This window comes from Hippopotamus amphibius, chromosome 2 (genome assembly GCF_030028045.1).
Source record: "Hippopotamus amphibius kiboko isolate mHipAmp2 chromosome 2, mHipAmp2.hap2, whole genome shotgun sequence".
Classification (NCBI taxonomy): Eukaryota; Metazoa; Chordata; class Mammalia; order Artiodactyla; family Hippopotamidae; genus Hippopotamus; species Hippopotamus amphibius.
In genome coordinates this window covers 130635694-130655221 of record NC_080187.1, presented here as the reverse complement: position 1 = coordinate 130655221, position 19528 = coordinate 130635694, and the positions used below count along the sequence as shown (strand labels likewise).

At 41.0% G+C, this 19528-nt stretch overlaps 1 protein-coding gene across 3 annotated transcripts in view; it reads right to left on the bottom strand.

Moving 5' to 3' along the window:
- Positions 1-16535, bottom strand: part of CERS3 (ceramide synthase 3) — a 107176-nt gene extending 90641 nt beyond the window's left edge. For 2 of the 3 annotated variants that reach the window (XR_009051423.1, XM_057722992.1), the window contains exons 1-2: positions 16422-16535; positions 4886-5053 (exon numbers count right to left, since the gene is read on the bottom strand). The gene's annotated coding sequence lies outside the window, so the exon portion shown is untranslated. The remainder of the gene's footprint in view (positions 1-4885; positions 5054-16421) is intronic. The other variant, XM_057722993.1, reaches the window with a different exon arrangement.
- Between the last annotated feature and the right edge of the window lie 2993 nt (positions 16536-19528).

The window sequence follows — 19528 nt, the reverse complement described above, 5'->3', positions numbered from 1 at the left end:
GTAACTCTACAGAACATGTCTCTTGGAAAGAGAGGATTGACAAGAAAGTATCTCTACAGAACAGAAAATATCTCTCAGATACAGGATGGTGATGAGACACGGGAAGTTAGGAGAACAAGTTAAACTCAAGTAAAGGCATGTTCCTGAGCAATGCAGCAAGAGAGATATACTCTTGGATCGATAGTCACAATCTCTGAGTGTTATTATGGTCGGAGGATGTGAGATTTGGTGAGAGTTTTTGTGACTGGGTGACCAGCTGGATAACAGTAGGAGCAGGGTTCTCTGGTGAAGAGAAAATCAGCTCTGGAAGAGCAAGGACCTTGCCTGACTTATACACTACTGTATCCCCAAAGTTTGCCACACAGTAGACACTATCTAAGTGTTGGCTGAATGAACTGATGGAGGATTTACTAAGGCTGGAAAGGAGTTTTCAACAATCAAGAAGGGACACTGGCCAAAAATGACATCTAATTTATTGATAACTATGTACAACTTCATTTTTATTAGTTGCAAGACAATTTTTAAAATTTGGTGCAGAAGTTCAGGGTAACATGTTTATCTAGCTTTAGTGCATTTGTGTTTTCTTTGGAACTAACTCTACTAACTCAGTCAAAAGATCTGGTTTATGCCTTTAAGATAAAACACAGAGGAAAACATGAGCAGCTACTTGCTTCCTGTGAACAGTGTAAGGACTGAACCAACCATAAATTCCAATTCTGAAAGCAGTTTAAGTTGTGCCATTTCAAACAGCTAAGACAATGCAAATGACAGAGCAACTCAACTCTGAAGGATTCTTATTATGACTAAGTTAGTGCATAAAAAGCTAATAAATGCCTGGGCTTATAGCTTTAGAAAACTGAAGAGAAAGGAAAAAAAGAAATTCAGAACAGACTTAGAGACTGAAAAGAAAAATTCAGAAGCTCTGTAGCAAAAACATGGTATCGCCCCAAATATGCCATTGAGGGGCATTGGGATATTCTAAGAATCCTTTCACTCTGCCTTTTAGTTACAGACCCCCACCCCCACCTCCAAGTTCAACCTGGGCACTTGGCTGCCCTGCCACAAGAGACCACATTTCCCAACCTCCCTCTAGCACGGCTAGATGTGGCTGTGCGTGGCTATGTCTGCGTCAACGACACAGGAGTGGAACTGATTTGGATAATCTCCCTAAAGACCAAGCTGCAGGTCCTGGTTTCTCTCTGCCTTCCTTCCTGAGAGCTGGAAATGGGGATGACAGAAGTGGAGCAATCTTTGAAGCCAATCAGCACATTAGCCCCGGTCCACCCACGTCTGGACCGTTACGTGCAAGAGAAGTAAACGTCTATCTCGTGTAAGTTACTGAATTGTGACCCTGTTTGCCTGCTCTGTGAAATGAGTCTGGTCCCCTCAGACCCTTTACTTAATTCCCTTTGCCAGCTGGCCCAGGGGCTTTCTAAGAAGGGAGTGGTGGAGAGACACTGCAGGAGGAAGGAGTTCTGCTTTTGGCTCTGCTGTGCTCCTGGTGAAGCCTCCACAGCCAGCAGACTCCACCAGCAGCATCTTCCTGGGGAGTTTCGTGGCCCAGTGTCCCTAGTGTCTCCACACTTCCCAGTGAACAGCACTCTGCAAAGCAGATTTCCCTCACGTTCCTGAGGGCTGGTTCCAAAGCCAGCCGGTTCTGCTGGTTCCATAGCGACCCCTCTGTGACTCCCCCCATTAGGGTCTGCACATCCGCCCTGGAGGCCTCTTCCTCCTTTACTCTATCTCAGTCCCAGAGATCGTGACTGCTTCCTATTGCTGTGGTTCCTATATTCAGAGTTCGTCCTACTGGCCAATCCTCTAATCCCCAATGACTTGATGGAAAGGTCCAACAAACTTTATGTGCCTACTCTAATACTAATTAACAAAAGCTAAAGTTATATCGAGCAAATGAAAAAGGCCTCTGAAACTGAAATTAGAAGAAACAGCCTTCTCAGTTTCCCCTTCTAATGCTGTAGGTAGAGTTTGCTTATAGATTAAAAGTTGACTTGAGCTTTCAGGAAGATGTGCTTCTGCCTTTTTGTTTCCACTGATTCCAAAGCATAGGTTAATGTCCCCACAAGCTAGCTATCACTTTCTACTAGGACAAGAATTTTTCCTTGTGAGTAAACATTATGGAAAATTTTTCCAGCAAAACTAATAAACTCCTAAAATGCCAACAAGGCACTTGGCATCTGTACAGGGTCACACTCTCTTTCAAGCCAAGGCTCTTCCCTGGTGGTGTTCTCTTTAGGCCATGTTTCTCTTGGCTCTGTAATAGAACTTCACAATATGCCTTGATCTAGGTTCCTAACTGAAATAGCTCTTTCCTAACTCAAATTATGAGCCAGTGAAGTTCAATTCCCAGAAAAGCACAGGCGGGGTCACCATTTGCTGTTGTGTGTGGAAGAGACCCCACTTGGGGGTGGCTCTGCCCGTGCCTATTATCCGGAGCAACCCCAGCTGTGTCTGGAGGCAGCCCCACGGTCCTCCGCCCGTGCACACTCTGCTGTGAGTGAGGAGCTGGGAGCACAGCCCTGGACCCCTGGACCCCTGTCTGCTTTTCCAGGCTCACTTGCGCCCCCTCCCCTCACTGTGTGATCCCACAAGCAAGCCGGTCAGCTTTATGACCCTTAGAGCAAAAGGCAAAGTCCTTTCGCACCTCGGGGCATATGCACAGACTATTCCTTCTGCCTAGAATGCTCTTTTCACCCATCTTCACCCTACTCTCTCCTCCTTATCCTTCGAGTCTCAAGTGAAGTGTCTCTAAGATCTTCATCAAGACTTTTCATGACCCCTGCCCTCCCGTCACTCCTGCAGCTAAAAGAAATATTCCTGTTAGATGCTACCATCACTCCATTCTTTTTCTTCATAACATGTATCAAATTTGTAATTATATATGTGTTGATTTGATTAAAGTCTGGGTCCTTCCCCAGACTTCAAGATCCTCAAGTACAGGGACTATAATTGTTTTGTTTACAACAGCACCCATAAGTTGGCATACGGAAAATGTATAAACAGTAAGTGCTCAATAGATATCAAGGGAGCCAGTGTAACACACTGGTAAAGCACATGGACTTTGCAGCCAGACTGCCTGGGTTCTGACACTTAACTAGCTACATGCCCTTGGACAACTAACTCAACATCAGTTTCCCCATCTACAAAATGGAAATAATAATTGTACCACCCTGATGAGGGTGTGAAAATGACAAAGTGAGTAAATATTTGTAAATCATTGTATTACATGCCTGTTTAATGGTAAATTGGAGTCAAGGTATCAAATACCATGTTGCCCTTCTAAAGAGAGAAACTAAATGAACTTTCAGGTCCTAAAATTCTATAATTGATGCCTATTAAATTAGAAGACATTATTTAAAAATAATACTCAGTGCTAACTATGCTATAAATGTATCATATATATTATTTACATATAAATGTATAGTCCTATGTTACTGGTGGCAACGTAAATAATACCACCTTTTTGGAATCAGATAATAAATTTTAGGAGTCACTAAAATGTTCAAGCCTACTTAGAAATATGTGTAAACTGGGCAAAAAAAAGTTTTTAAACTATAGTTAATAAATAACCCTTCACTGTTAATAAATAATGGATTTTAAAAATCTGGAATGTTTAAGTACATTTTGAAATGTTAACTCTATGTAATAATCAGTGCCAAAAATTATGAAATTTATAAACATGAAAAATGACATGTTTAAAAAAAGAAAATTCAAAATTATATCTATACTATGATCATATGATGGTATATGGCCTCATATGATATACTATCTTACACACACACATGTATGTGTGCGAGCATGTGTATAAAGACAAAAATTAGAAGGAAACATGAAAAAATAATTGATATGCTAAAACAGTAAAATTCTGGGTGTTTCAGATTTTTAAATTTTTGTTTTCCCAGCACGCAGCTTCCCATGACTAAAAGGTGTTATTAAGGTGATTTATTTCATATTAATACATTTTAAGAGGCTAATTTTTAAGTCAATGTTTCATATACAAAACTAATAGTTGATTTGAAGTAAGGGAAGTTTGTTACCTACGCAAAACTTATCACAGACTTTTTACACACACAAACAGGTAACTGAAAATTTAAAATGTGGTTACTTGGTCAACAGGAAGACAGGCTCTTCAGATCTGTCTATAAGCTGACTTTAGATTCTGGAGATAATAAAAAATAATGCAGAAAAAGCCATTTAAGGAAGCAGTATTCACCAAAAAGTAATTCTCCTGTATGCCTCTTCACCTTTATCGGGTCTCTGGTTCACCTCTGCCCTGGTCATTAATTGATAAAGACTGCCAAAGGCCAGCTCGGGAAAGAGAGAGGTAAGTGACTGAGGAAGTTTATTTAGGCTGCTAATATGGATAGGAGCTCGCAGAAAAACAGGTATGGCTGAAATCAGAAGGATGTGAAGCAAAGTTACACAACAGATAAGTTTTAGAAGAATGCAGATCCTGGGGTTCAAAGAAAAGGGGTCCAAGAAGATTGAGAAGAAATCTATGAGAAAGTTACATAGATTTGATAACTCTACCTTCAAAGGTAGAATTCCCTTCCCCTCTTTCCCCTGTGTCCCCTCTCCTTTTTAGTTAACTTTAGAAGTCTAAAATATAAATTAATAGCTGGGTAACCAGGCAATGGTATTGCACTACAGATAAATTCTAAACCAATTAGCATCATGTCAGCATTTCCTTTCCAGTTGCCGTTAAATATATGGTTCTTCTCCACCAAGTCCTTCCTTGCAAGCTCTCCTCCCTTGCCTGGTGAGTCACACATCTTGCTTCACAAATTACCCTGTTATTAGTCTCAGGCACAAGTGAGTGATATAGGCAAAAGCAAGGGAATTAAGAACCTTGCTGCTGCTAGTGACTCACAGAGGAACCGGAGGCAAGGCCTTGGTCTGCCTCAAGTGCTCCCACTGGAGGCCCTGGAGGACTGGCTGGGTGCAGAGCTCTCCCGTGCATCGCGGCAGGTGCTGTACAAGCTCCCGCCTCACTTAGTCTTGGGTCAGGAAGACCGCCACACAAATCACAAACCTGCAACTGAAGAATGTAAAAAAAAGAATGCAGGGCTACACACACCACCTCAAGTAGCTCACTGTCTTTCAAACAGCTGAAAAAGAAAGAACTTTGGCTCAGAAGTCAGACAGCCTGGGTTCAAGGGCCAGACCTGTTAATAGCTAAGTGGCCTTGGACAACTCAATCTCTCTGAATCTTCGTCTGAATTAAGTGGTGTTAATGTTACCTACTGCAAAGACCTGTTGTGGATTAAGAGTGATTAGGCATGTAAAAAATACCTGAACACAGTAAAGTACAGAATCAATGTTATGTAATGATATTATCTTATTATCCTGACCTTATTGGGTAGGGGCAAGAATCCCACGTCATGCTGGTTTAAATAATAAAATTAAATGCTAAGTTAAAAAAGATTCTCCAAGAGAGAGGAATGGGACACCTCTGCTCCTTCACAGCTGCCTTCCCACCACAATGTCCACACTTCTCACTACTGGGAAAAGATAACTGGTTTCATATTCTTCTTTCAGTAAATGAAGCCCCCATAATGCGCACAGAGTGTGTTAACAGAAAGCTCAGAAACAAGTCCTGCAGAGGCTGTATTGAGTAGTGACACCTAGTTCCCACCTTCCCAATGATCAGACTTGCCTGGGGGGATGCCCAGACCTTCACCCACAAGACACTGGAATAGAATATCAGGACAGGAAGTGTAGGAACCCAAGGCCTATTGGCTTGTCAAGAATAGATGTTTGGAGCACATTAAAAAGATCATACACTGTGATCAAGTGGGGTTTATCCCTGGGATGCAAGAATTCTTCAATACACGCAAATCAATCAATGTGATACATCATATCAACAAATTGAAGGATAAAAACCATATGATCATCTCAATAGATGCAGAAAAAGCTTTTCACAAAATTCAACATCCATTTATGATAAAAACTCTCCAGAAAATGGGCACAGAAGGAAATTACCTCAACATAATAAAAGCCATATATGAGAAACCAAAAGCCAACATCATTCTAAATGGTGAAAAACTGAAAGAATTCCCTCTAAGAAAAGGAACAAGACAAGAGTGCCCATTCTCACCATTATTATTCAACATAGTTTTGGAAGTTTTAGCCACAGCAATCAGAGAAGAAAATGAAATAAAAGGAATCCAAATTGGAAAAGAAGTAAAATTGTCACTCTTTGCAGATGACATGATATTATATATAGAAAACCCTAAAGATTCTACCAGAAAACTGCTAGCACTAATTGATGAATTTAGTAAAGTAGCAGGATACAAAATTAATGCACAGAAATCTCTTGTATTCCTATATACTAACAATGAAAAAGCAGAAAGAGAAATTAAGGAAACTGTCCCATTTACCATTGCAACAAAAAGAATAAAATACCTAGGAATAAACCTGCCTAAGGAGGCAAAAAACCTGTATGCAGAAAACTATAAGACACTGATGAAAGAAATCAAAGACGATACAAACAGATGGAGAAACAAACCATGTTTTTGGATTGGAAGAATCAACATTGTGAAAATGACTGTACTACCCAAAGCAATTTACAGATTCAATGCAATGCCTATCAAATTACCAACGGCATTTTTCACAGAACTAGAACAAGAAATCTTACAATTTGTATGGAAACGCAAAAGACCCCAAATAGCCAAAGCAATCTTGAGAAGGAAAGATGGAGTTGGTGGAATTAGGCTTCCTGACTTCAAACTATACTATGAGGCCACAGTGATCAACACAGTATGGTACTGGCACAAAAACAGAAACGTAGATCAATGGAACAGAATAGAGAACCCAGAGGCAAACCCAAGCACATATGGGCACCTTATCTTTGACAAAGGAGGCATGAATATACAATGGAAAAAAGACAGCCTCTTCAATAAATGGTGCTGGGAAAATTGGACAGCTACATGTAAAAGAATGAAATTAGAACACTTCCTAACACCAGACACAAAAATAAACTCCAAATGGATTAAAGAGCTAAATGTAAGGCCAGACACTATAACACTCTTAGAGGACAACATCGGCAGAACACTCTATGACATACATGAAAGCAAGGTCCTTGTTGACCCACCTCCTAGAATCATGGAAATAAAATCAAGAATAAACAAATGGGACCTCATGAAACTTAAAAGCTTTTGCACAGCAAAAGAAACCATAAACAAGACAAGAAGGCAACCCTCAGGATGGGAGAAAATACTTGCCAATGAAGCAACGGACAAAGGATTCATCTCCAAAATATACAAGCAGCTCATGCAGCTTAATACCAAAAAAGCAAATAACCCAATCCACAAATGGGCAGAAGACCTAAATAGACATTTCTCCAAAGAAGACATACAGATGGCCAACAAACACATGAAAAGATGCTCAACATCACTAATCATCAGAGAAATGCAAGTCAAAGCCACAATGAGGTATCACCTCACACCTGTCAGAATGGGCATCATCAAAATATCTAGAAACAATAAATGTTGGAGAGGGTGTGGAGAAAAGGGAACTCTCCCACACTGCTGGTGGGAACATAAGTTGGTATAGCCACTATGGAAAACAGTTTGGAGGTTCCTTAAAAAACTACAAATAGAACTACCATATGATCCAGTAATCCCACTACTGGGCATATACCCAGAGAAAACCATAAAACAAAAAGAAACATGTACCATAGTGTTCACTGCAGCACTATTTACAATAGCCAGGACATGGAAGCAACCTAAATGCCCATCAACAGATGAATGGATAAAGAAGATATGGCACATATATACAATGGAATATTACTCAGCCATACAAAGGAATGAAATGGTGCTATATGTAATGAGGTGGATAGACCTAGAGTCTGTCATACAGAGTGAAGTAAGCCAGAAAGAGAAAAACAAATACTGTATGCTAACTCATATGTACAGCATCTTAAAAAAAAAATGGTACTGATGAACCCAGTGACAGGGCAAGAATAAGGATGCAGATGCAGAGAATGGACTGGAGGACACAGGGTTGGGGGGACGGGGGGCGAAGGGGAATCTGGGACGAAGTGAGAGAGTAGCATAGACATATATACACTACCAACTGTAAAATAGATAGCTAGTGGGAAGTTGCTGTATAACAAAGGGAAGTCAACTGGATGATGGGTGATGCCTTAGAGGGCCAGGACAGGGAGAGCAGGAGGGAGTCATGGGAGGGAGGAGATATGGGGATATATGGATAAATACAGCTGATTCACTTTGGTGTACCTCAAAAGCTGGTACAAGAATGTAAAGCAATTATATTCCAATAAAGAGCTTAAAAAAAAAAAAGAATAGATGTTTGGGAATCTGAATGCCCATCCTCATCCCTTTCTAGCTATATGACCTCATCTGTAAAAGAGGTATAACAAATTTTATGTTTGTAAAGTCTAGGTCAGGATTAAATGAGCTTGTGTGTCTAAATTGCTTTGCGTGATGCTCAGTGTATTTTAAGTGCCCAGAAAGTTGCAGATGTTGATACTGTGGTCACCATTTACATTTCTTCATCAATGGAACTATGGACTTCCAGGTGGCACAACAGCCAACCATCATTCATTGATTTCCTACAATACCCGACCATGTGTTGGTGGGGGAGCAGCTTTTGTGAGGGATGATTCATTTGCTTGACAGGGTAATTCATTTCCTCAGTGTCAGCAGGATTTCTTACATGACAATACCTGTCGGGGGCAGTGTCACCAAATGAATCTTTTATGAAAGAGTGTGAAACCTACAGGAGGGTGCAGAGCCACACACGATCAGGAAGGAATCTGGAACATCTGTCTCACGATAAATAGGAGGTGAGTTACTTTTAGGGAAGGACTTGGTGTTATTATGGCACTGAGGAAACAGGCCACCAATTGTAATATTTAAAATATATGCTTATGAAATATTTCCCGCTGCTGCAACAGAGGGAAGCATCCCTTGGAAAAGAACAAGATGACAAAGATTCTCATAATCTTCAGATGAGGGTGGGGTGTGAGAACCTACAGCAGGGGGCAGGGAGCAGTGAAGGAGTACAGAAAAATAATCTCAATTACATGTTCCCAATAGTTTTCTTCTTTGACTCAGAAATCATTTAAAAAAAAAAAAAAAAAAAAAAAGAACAATAAGAGGGGAGACTTCCCCTGGCAAGAAGTGCTGGCATGAGATTAGGAAATTGGGCAATTCCTGGGATGGTCACTGTTTCCTCCTTTGAGCAAACAGGGATGGGTCACCTCCCTTCCTCAGCCAGAGCAGCCTCTCCTTCTGTCCATGGCCACTAGTGTTTGCGATTCACTCACCAAGAGAAAATAACTCATAAGATCTCAAAACTGAAAAACACTGGTCACTCCTGTCTAGCTCTATCTAATGCAAGAAGCCCCTTAAAGAACAACAAAAAAAAAGCATAACACTCAGATTTTCAGTAGATAGGGGGAAAGACAGAGACAGAGAGACAGACAGAGACAGAGACAGAGAGAGACATACAGGGTATCTGCAAAGTCTGGAACATAGAGAAAATATTTCATCTACTAATTATACTTTTGGGGGGGATTAATGATTAAATCCATGGCTTTAAAGGTAGGGATCTTTTGGGACTTCCCTGGTTGTCCAGTGGTTAAGACTCCGCTCTCCCAATGCAGGGGGCCTGGGTTCAATCCCTGGTCAGGGAAATAGACCCTACATGCTGCAACCAAAAGATCCCACATGCCGCAACTAAAACAAGGATCCCACATGCTACAGTGAAGATCCTGCATGCGGCAACAAAGATCCGGCGTGCCGCAACTAAGACCTGGCACACCCAAATAAATAAATGATAAATAAATATTTTTTAAAAATGTAGGGGTCTTTTGCCTACAAAAGGATCTGGAAGAAAAAACATTCTGGGTATATTATATGAAAATGTAACATATTATTTAAAAATAAAAATTCCCCTAGGTTTCCAGACTTTTCAAATATACAGTTTTTTCGAAGGGCATTCTTAGATTTCTGTCTAATATATATTTACATGATTTTCACTGCTCTCTCTGACATCTGCCATCAGCTGCTGTGAAGAGGAGAGAACGTCATGCTGACATGTACTGAGGTTGCACGTCAGTGCCGCATCGGGCACAGCGCCAATGCCCTTTCCCTGGTCAGGGGAGGGCCAACATGCGCCAGTGTGACCTGCTGGCTACTCCTCTATCCATCTTGATTTGGGGTCTATGGGTTCCTAAGCCTTCTTTTTAAAATTTCTTCTTCTCTAAACTAAGACTTATTGTGTATTTCCTCAAAAGTTTTTCTGCCAAAACATACAGTTGGCAATAGTGCTACCATGAATGACTAGTCTGATTCTGTAAAGCAGGACCACGTAGGAACCTAGAGGAGAGTGGTGGAACTGGGGTTGGGCTGACTCGCAGGGCAGGCCGTTGGCTCCACGTGCTGTAAGAGGGGATTCAGAGTTCCCCTGTGTCGTTCATGTTAGCGAAATTTAATTGTAAATGTTTTAAGGTCGACCAAAAAGAAAAAGATGAAAAGATGCTCTGAAAGTGAACAAAGGAATCATATGAGGGGCTTCCCTAGTGACACTGTGGTTAAGAATCCGCCTGCCAATGCAGGGAACACGGGTTCAAGCCCTGGTCTGGGAAGGTCCCATGTGCCTTGGAGCAACTAAGCCCGTGCGCCACAACTACTAAGCCTGTGCTCTAGAGCCCGTGAGCCACAATTACTGAAGCCCACGCACTTAGAGCCTGTGCTCCGCAACGAAAGAAGCCACCGCAATGAGAAACCGGCAAACTGCAACGAAGAGTAGCGCCCTGCTCGCCACAACTAGAGAAAACCTGTGTGTAGCAATGAAGACCCAACGCAGCCAAAAATAAAATTAAATAAATAAATAAACTGACAATAAAATAAATCTTAAAAAAAAAGAATCATATGATATTCAACTCCTACTGCACTGAACAGTACAGATCCAGAAGTTATATTGTTTTACCTGTCACATCCGTATTAACATTTAGACCTCTATACATTTTGGGGTTACAAACAAGATTAATTTTTTACTCATAGGGATATCCATATGGTCATTCTTTCCTTATAGTATCAATATGGTCATAAATCAAGGGTCCAATGTGTATTGGAGTAAATGTATTGTGTCCAATACGTAAGGTAGAGGTTTATTTCTGGAATCTCTAGTCCTTTTCATTGGTTTATGGTGCCTTTGGCTTCAGTATTTTTTTTAAAGTTCCCAGCTGATTCTTACTTTCGGCCAGTATTGAGAACCACTACCAGCTACAAAATTAATTAGTAGGTCATGACCAGAAATTTTATAGAGTAGAATGGAATAGAAGAGAAAACGTCAATACATATCAAGTACTGTTTCGTGAAACTTTTATTCCAGGTAATGTCTGTGTGCATTCTAAGTGGAGATCTAAAAGTATTTACCATCAGTGATCATCAAAAAGAGATCTGAAAACCACTGCAATAGTGTAATCTGTGAAACAATTACTTAGGAAAATCCAACTTGAATATCATTTTACAGTCATCATCTAGTAATGCTCTGAAGTCTTCTCTTCTGTTATTGGCTGTCGACCAGAATTCCACAAAGTAGATCTCCACTGGAAACAAGCCAGGGAGAGCCGCTTACAGCTAATGGAACAGGAGGAGCTCATTACAAACCCTGTAATGCTGACCCAAGGTCGGGAGGGACAGTGAGCCTGTGATGGGAGCATCACAAACGAAAATTGCTCATATGTGCAGTCTGAAATTTGTTCAGCATCAGCATATTTCATGTTTTTAAAGTTTTAGTCAGATGTCAAGCAAGAAAACAAAATTTGAGGGGAAGAAATTGAAGCCAATTTAGTTATTAAATGATGTCAAGTAATCTTCATTATTGAAGAAAATGCTCTCATAATTTTTGCTTGAATCTTGAAATAATTATTGTTCAATCTGTGTCAGGATCAATCTAACCAACAAGTATTTATTGACTATCTGCTAAAGTACATCTGGCAAATGAATCAAAATTAAAGAAACAGAGCTGGTTCTTGAACACAAGTACTCTATAAAGAACAAATGGACTATGGCATATGCTTTCTCCTCCCTACTTACTTCACTTTAGAACATGGAAATATAGAGGATTTCAAGACCCTTAATGTAATATTTTATCTCTTCAAATAACCTAAATATATGCATTAGCTGTGAATTGTACAGTTTCCCCATTAACAAGAATTGTATTTGGTAATTATGTCACAATATATACAAATTTTGAATTACTACGTAACAACACCTGAAACTAATATGTCAATTATATCTCACTTTTCAAAAAAAAGCTAGAAAACTGCTTCCATTTCTCCCTTTCCAGGCCCACTGACCACAGGTCACATGTTTCAGAAGGCAGAGCTACAGGATGGACAGAGGCAGCACAACCTGTGACAGGAGAAGAACTATACCTTTGCTGCACACACACAAAAGGTATGTATCTTTTAATTTTGTTTTTATATTGTTCACATGCACATGGATGTGTGTGTGGTGTGTGTCTGTGTGTACCAATCCTGAGCAGAGGGATTTGGAAATTTTGGTTAAACATCTTAGTTTCCTGGTACTTCCTGAAGATATAATTCAGGGGGAAAAAGAAAAAAAGGAAACTTTCCATTGGATTGGAGCTCTGTAAGCCCGAATGCCAGCTACGCATCAGGCCTCTGGTCTGCTCAGTTCACACTCCTCAGGATGCTGCACAGATGCCCTCCACAGACCTTCCAGTGACCAAGTGGGCAAAAAAACAAAGAGGAAATGGTTTTTAAAATGAACCAAAACCCTTTAACTTTATATTGGAGCAGCATGTAAACACTCACTGCCTGAGAAATTTTAAGTCCTCCTACTTGGGAAAGGGGAAATATGTTTCAAGGTCAAACCCTCTCTCTCACAGCTCTCTTCTATTTGTTGATGGGCTTCCTCAGACTTTAAAGTCTGATAATAATGAAATTTGGAAATAATTTAGCTGTCTCAAAAACACAATAATTGCTGAAGTCCACTTACAATCAAACATCTATCCCCTATCCACAGAAATCCCTGGGGAGAATTTAAGCTGTTACAGTGTTGTATAAGGTCAAAGATTCTTTTTTTTTTTTTAATATTTATTTATTTATTTTGGCAGTGCTGGGTCTTAGTTGCAGCACACAGGATCTTCACTGTGGCACGTGGACTCTTTGTTGTGGCATGTGGGCTCTAGTTCCCCGACCAGGGATCAAACCCGGGACCTCTGCATTGGGAGCACAGAGTCTTACCCACTGGACCACCAGGGAAGTCCCAAGGTCAAAGGTTCCTAATCTCTCCATTCACCTGCTGTTTGAGGTTTTTACACCTAAGCCTTTATTTATTTTAATTAGGCTTTTAACTTAGTTTATGTTTTTATCATTTAAAATCCTTGCTACAAGACACATTCTTAAAGCAATATATACAGAGAGTATGACATATAAAATGATGAGATTGGTTGCTGCACTAGCCTCAGGAAAGTAAGTCCTGCCACTTTAGAAAATCTTCTTTCATCGTGCTAATTGTCTGGTCTGTCTGAGCTGACACAAAGATTTCTTCAATCATTCTGGGTCTACCAACTAAATAAAAACAAACTCAGGGTGTATAAGACCAATAAGGTCAGTGATATTGGGTGTGCAGGTGCTTCCAGGAAAAGGAAGAATACAGTTGCATTTGATCCCAGAGGGAGCTTCCCTGTGTTTCTCTCCTATCTCGCTGCTATGATCTGCATTTCACTGGGATTCAAAGTTAGGGACAAGATGCCAACTGGTCTACTTAACTCCAGACTTTTAGCCAGTAAATAAGTCAATCACTCTTATCCCGAATCTGTCTTTACAAAGGTGTATTATCTCCCGTTCAAGCTTTGTGCTGCATCCCTAAATTCACACTGTGGAGGCCTTGGAAAGCCCAAGGCTCTTGAGTAGATGGCCTGGGGCCCAAAGCAAATGAATGGTTGCCACACTACACTCTGTTCCAAGAGTTCTTGGAGTCAGACACTCCTCTCACATGCATCCTGCCAGCAATGTTTCTGCTGTGGCTTTGGGGGCCCAGGAAAACTCACATGAACTCTGTGTGTGTGTGAGTGTGTGTGCGTGTGTGTGTGTGTTTGTGTGAGAATGTATGTATAAAAACACATCTTTCCTGACATCCAGCTCTGAAATGATTCACACAATAAACTGACTTTCATGAAACAAATATCTGATGTTCTTGGTTTTTACCTGACTTTACTATGCTTTAGGGGAGTCTTGGCATAGGACTTTCAGTACCCTGCTTTGGAGGCTATGTCAAAGACAGATCATATCCACCATAAAGGATCTCAATAATCACAATGTGATTTTCAAAGAAAGTCACACAATGATATAATAAACAAGCACCAGTCAGCTGCATGAGGGCAAGGTCTTGCCTCCATTGTTCACTGCTGATACCCCCATGCCCAGAACAGGATCTAGCATGCCAAAGCATCAACAAATAACTAGAGAAACAACTACTATTTACCAGAAGCCTACCATTTTTCAGTAATGCAGATGGCACTTTGCATAACTTGTCTCTCTATTCCTTATAATAAACAATGCCATGTGATGGACATAATTATTATTACAATAATTAGCTGATAAATAAGGAAACTGAGGTTTGAAGAATTTCACTGACTTGACTAGGTCACATAATTAGTAACCAGGAAGCAGGGTTTCAAATCTAGGTCTGTCTGCCTTTCTAGACCATGTTCAGTCCACTTCATCATGCCTTGACCCTAAGAGTAGAGCAAATTATAGACTGACTCTTGGTCTTTTGCTGTAAGATACCAAACTAATATATTTGCATATTATTATGGATTCAGAAACTCCTCCAGGTGACAAGGACTCTGTAAAGGGCTGTTGGAATAGGATAGGAATATAGAAGGCTCCAATCATACATATATCTCTGTGTGCAGAAAGGCAACAGAGTTCTGGCTTTTTCACTTCCCTACTATACTGCTAAAAACTCACTGAGCCTAAATTTCCTTATCTGAAGAGTGCATAAGATGAGTCTTGTCTCTCTGAATTAAATGGGAAATGCATACATATACAGCAAGGACTCAATAAGTGCAGATTATTGCTAACCCAGAATTATCTTCAAACTTATGTAAATTAATTTGATTGCTTTTATTTATTTTTTTAATGTATTTATTTATTTATTTAGGCTGTGCTGGGTCTCAGCTGCGGCACGTGGGATCTTTATCGAGGCAGGTTTAGCTGTGGCACGCGGGATCTTTTTTTTTTTAGTTGCAGCATGTGTGCTCTTAGTTGTGGCATGCAGACTTCTTAGTTGCAGAGTGCGTGTTGAATGATCTAGTTCCCTGACCAGGGATGGAACCCAGACATCTTCCACTTGGAGTGTGGACTCTTATCCACTGGACCACCAGGGAAGTCCCAGTTTGATTGTTTTTATAAAAGACAGAAATATTTTAATGGGAAGATTATACACTTATTATCTGTATGAACATATGCCTATTTTCCCCTTCAAGAATTTGTCCCTCTGTCCAGCAATTCTATTGATGAAATTTTAAGTGGAAACACCCCCCTCCTTTTTTTTTTAAAAAGGCTCATAGGGGAGAGGAATGAAAGGTGTCACTTACAGTCTGAGCCCTCACGCATGGTAGAGAAGGCCCTGGACATTACAGACTAATGAATAAATTAATACTCATCATGTGGTGAGCCCCAAAGGTTTCTTTCCTTTGCTCTGTTTAAGGCTTTTCAGGAAATAAAATTGCTTAAAAGAACATCCCCACTAAACATGGGTTAGAAAAAAAATAAAGTTTTGTTTTTGTTTTGTTTTTCTGCACAAAGCTGGCAGTTTTAGAATTAATCAGCTAAAGTCTTCTGGACATGACCTTGAGACTACCTCCCTCAAGACAGAACCAGCTTAGAAAAGCTCGTCACTGCGAGATGAGCAAATTCTGCCTTGTTCAAAATTTAAGACATTCTGAAATGGCCTGGAACAGCCTTTGCTATGCTGCCTGCAGACCCATTGTCACCCTTGTCATCTCAGCTTGAAATAAATCAAGCTATGCTGATGGAGCATTCAGCCTCGTGTGACTTCACTCTCTGAACAAGTCTTCCCATCCCTTCCACGAATCTGTTAAAACTCGCCAAAGAGCAAGCAATACAAGTTAGAAGTTGACGTTTGAATTCAACATTTAGTCTCCACTACTAAAGACTTCGGAAGTAAGACTCATCAAGCAAATGGCTTCAAACCTCTCTTTTCTGTATCTCTTCCACACTCAGGCCCAAGGCAAACATTTTGATCATCTCTCTCTCTCTCACTCACTCTCTCTCTCTCTCACTCACTCTCTCTCTCTCTCACACACACACAGTCAAGGCCAACTTGGCTTTGAAGGTTCTCAAATAGTAGCAGTGTGCACAAGATGGTGCCTACCTTTCTGAAACTTCAGTCTACAAAGATGTCCCTCACTGGCAAAGAGAGTTAAAGCCAGACTCCCGGTGCTCCAGCGAGCTTCCTTCTCATCAGAGAGCAACACAGCTCAGCTCCCTCCGTGTGAGCGCTGAAATTCTTTCAGAGACCCACCCTCTAAAGTTGCAAGTCAAGATTTCTGACTGAGGGCGATCAGTGACGTGAGGCACAGCTACTGGATGGCACCTTCAGGCTCTTCCCAATGCGAGGTGGTTTCCTGTTTCACCACCTGGCGAGGAGAGAACTGGAATTCAGTGGGACACTGAGTCACAAACGCATCAGTTGCTTGTTTCATTGCCCTTGCATTTCAGTGAGCACGGTCATTAGTCCACTACTGAACAGGACGGTGTCGATGTCTGTATTAAAAGGGAGGGGTTTATGCAGCGGACAGAGACCTGAAACACTGCCGACAGCCCTGCACTATCCTCTGAGCTGGTCTGACAGCCGTAGTACCTGCCGGAAACCTGGAACACAGGCAGGGCTTTTTGCTAACTAAATCACTACCACCCCCACCACCACCACACCACAAAACTCATTAACTAAGGAACATCAGCCTCAGAAATGCAATTTTTCCACCTGTTTCCTAGCAACTGAAAAAAAAAAGTCCCCCTTTTGAACCACAAAATGAACAAAAAAAAAAAAAATCAGGTTGTGTTTTCTCTTTAGAATAGTTGGATGTGATTCGCTTTGTTTTTATTCGTGTCTCAAAGAACAATCATCACAAACAAGGAAAGCAAACCTATTAGTAACACAATATAAACGTTGTCTGCTTTAGGTGCTTCGATTTTAAAGGCAAGTGTCCCTCATTTTATAGTATTTATTTGAGATGTTGCACCTTTTGGGGCCATTTTCAGTTTCTCTGGCCTGAAGATGAAACAACTACAGGCGTGGATTATTTAAAGGTGTTTTGACAAGTAAGAAAGCTTCAACAAGTTGATTCCTGTCCCTCTTATACGCCAAACCTTGCCTGCCAGGAGGTCCGGGCAGTGCCGCCTCCTCTGAAAGCCTGATTTGAAGCTCTTCTCATTGGCTGACTTCAACTGCTGAAAAGCAGCTTTCTTCTTCTGTCAACTTAATAGCTGACAGCAAATTAAAAGTACACTAGTGGCACAGAAGGGGAAACGCCAGTTTCAAGTTCTTTGAAATGCCATAGTTTCTCAAATTTCCCTAATGAATTTAGTTCAAAGAAGGAAGACTGGTCAAGGCCCTTTCGCTCAACACTTGCTCACTCAATTCTCCTAGTCTGGTTTTCTCTCCCCAGACTTTCTTTTTTTCTGTTAAGGGGTTCATAAATTTTAAAGCTTATCCGGCAGGTAGGGAACGTCCAGCAGAGTGGGCACTAAATGTGCAGACTGTAGTTCAGACCCCTCATCAAATCTTGCCAGGAGACTGTGCAGAATTACCCCCACGCTGTCCATTTCTAGTCTATCATCTTCCAACTGCCACCCAACTTATTGTAATAGGGAAGAACAAATATGACTTCATGTTGGATCTGTTTCTTTTTCTTTAAACTTTGTATTCTATCGCTTTTGCTACAAGAATGTTGCCTATAGCCTGAAATATACAGGATAGCCTATTCTCAAGGCTTTGACCTTTAAAGATTTAACACTTTTCCATTCATATAGAGATAAAAAGTTGCAGAACAGAGAATAATGTTTGTCTTGTTGGAGGTTTATAGGAACATTGTGACCAGACCTCTGCAAGAATAGAAGATTCTGGCACCAAGAATCTGCAGCAACCAAACACAACCCCTCCCCTTTTAGTTATAAAAGAACCCTGAACTCCAACTCAGAGAAGACGGTGCTTTGGGACACTAGTCCACCATGTTCTCGGTCTGTTGGCTTTCTGCATAAAGTTGCTACCCCTTGCCCCAGCAACTCATCTCTCGGTTTATTGGCCTGTTGTGCAGTGAGCAGGATGAACTTGGACTCTGTAACATTACCTTCTCAATTAAATTTTTTTCTTTATTATGTGTCTCTCCCCTGCTGATAAAGCTCTGCCAGTCACCTTTTCCCATAGGTCTCCTCAGCACAGGAGACAGCCACTCCCTCCAGAATCTCCTCTTGCCCCTTCCCACCGTTTTCCAGGCAAAACAAACAGGCAGCTTCCATGCCCTTCCATTGGCTGCTCTCTGCCCTCTCTGCGTGACGAAAGGCTGACTCCCCTGCCAGGTGCTGCAGCTCCCAGCCCTCCCTGTTCTGTGTTTATACCTGTATTACAACACTCCCTCCACTATTACAACTTAGCTGGCTTTGTATCTGCTTCCCCACGACACTGGGAAGCTTTCTGGGACATGTCTTACACATCCTTATATCCCTGGAGTTTAGCACAGTGCAGAGCTGTTCAGTACTTGTCAGCAGTTAACACCCCAAACTGTGGGCATCCAACACTCAATTTCATTCTGCAGATATCTGGAGGAGAGGATACTCCTGAACTCTACTCTGGATGCCCTTTCACAGAATTAAACAAGCCAAACGAGTATTGTAGAACCACACTGTTTTCTCAATTGTATAACTATATATACATGTCATCTACTGATGAAGCATTTCAAATCAAATATGAAGTATTTATACATAGCTCAATACCTTCTCTATCATTAAAAGAATCTCACATCTGCTGTATCTCTTGAGTCAAGGTCAAGGTGTAGTTCCTTCTTTAGAGACAGATGAAAAACTGATGCAACAGGGACAACAGCTAGAGGGATGGAAGTGAGGAATCCTGGAGGTCTGATGGTTGTGACCTGGGGGAGCTGTGCATCGACATGTAAGCCTCATGTGTCTGCGAGTTCCTCCAAGGAAGATAAATACATACAAACATGGTTCTTTCCAGGACTCCTAAGGTAATGCTCCTCTCCCCACCGTCCCCCGCACCCCAGTTTGCCTCATGATAAATGTATCAGTTCATGGCTAACAGAAAACAGAGAACCTGAAGGAAGTATGACAGAAGCATGATCTGTGGGTGTCACTTCTAGGCAATACGTAACTGTTTCATTTTACGAGAAGCCTTTAGGAGTTAAGACATTAAATCAGTCTTATATATTTGAACCCCATTAATAGAAATTGGATCATTTA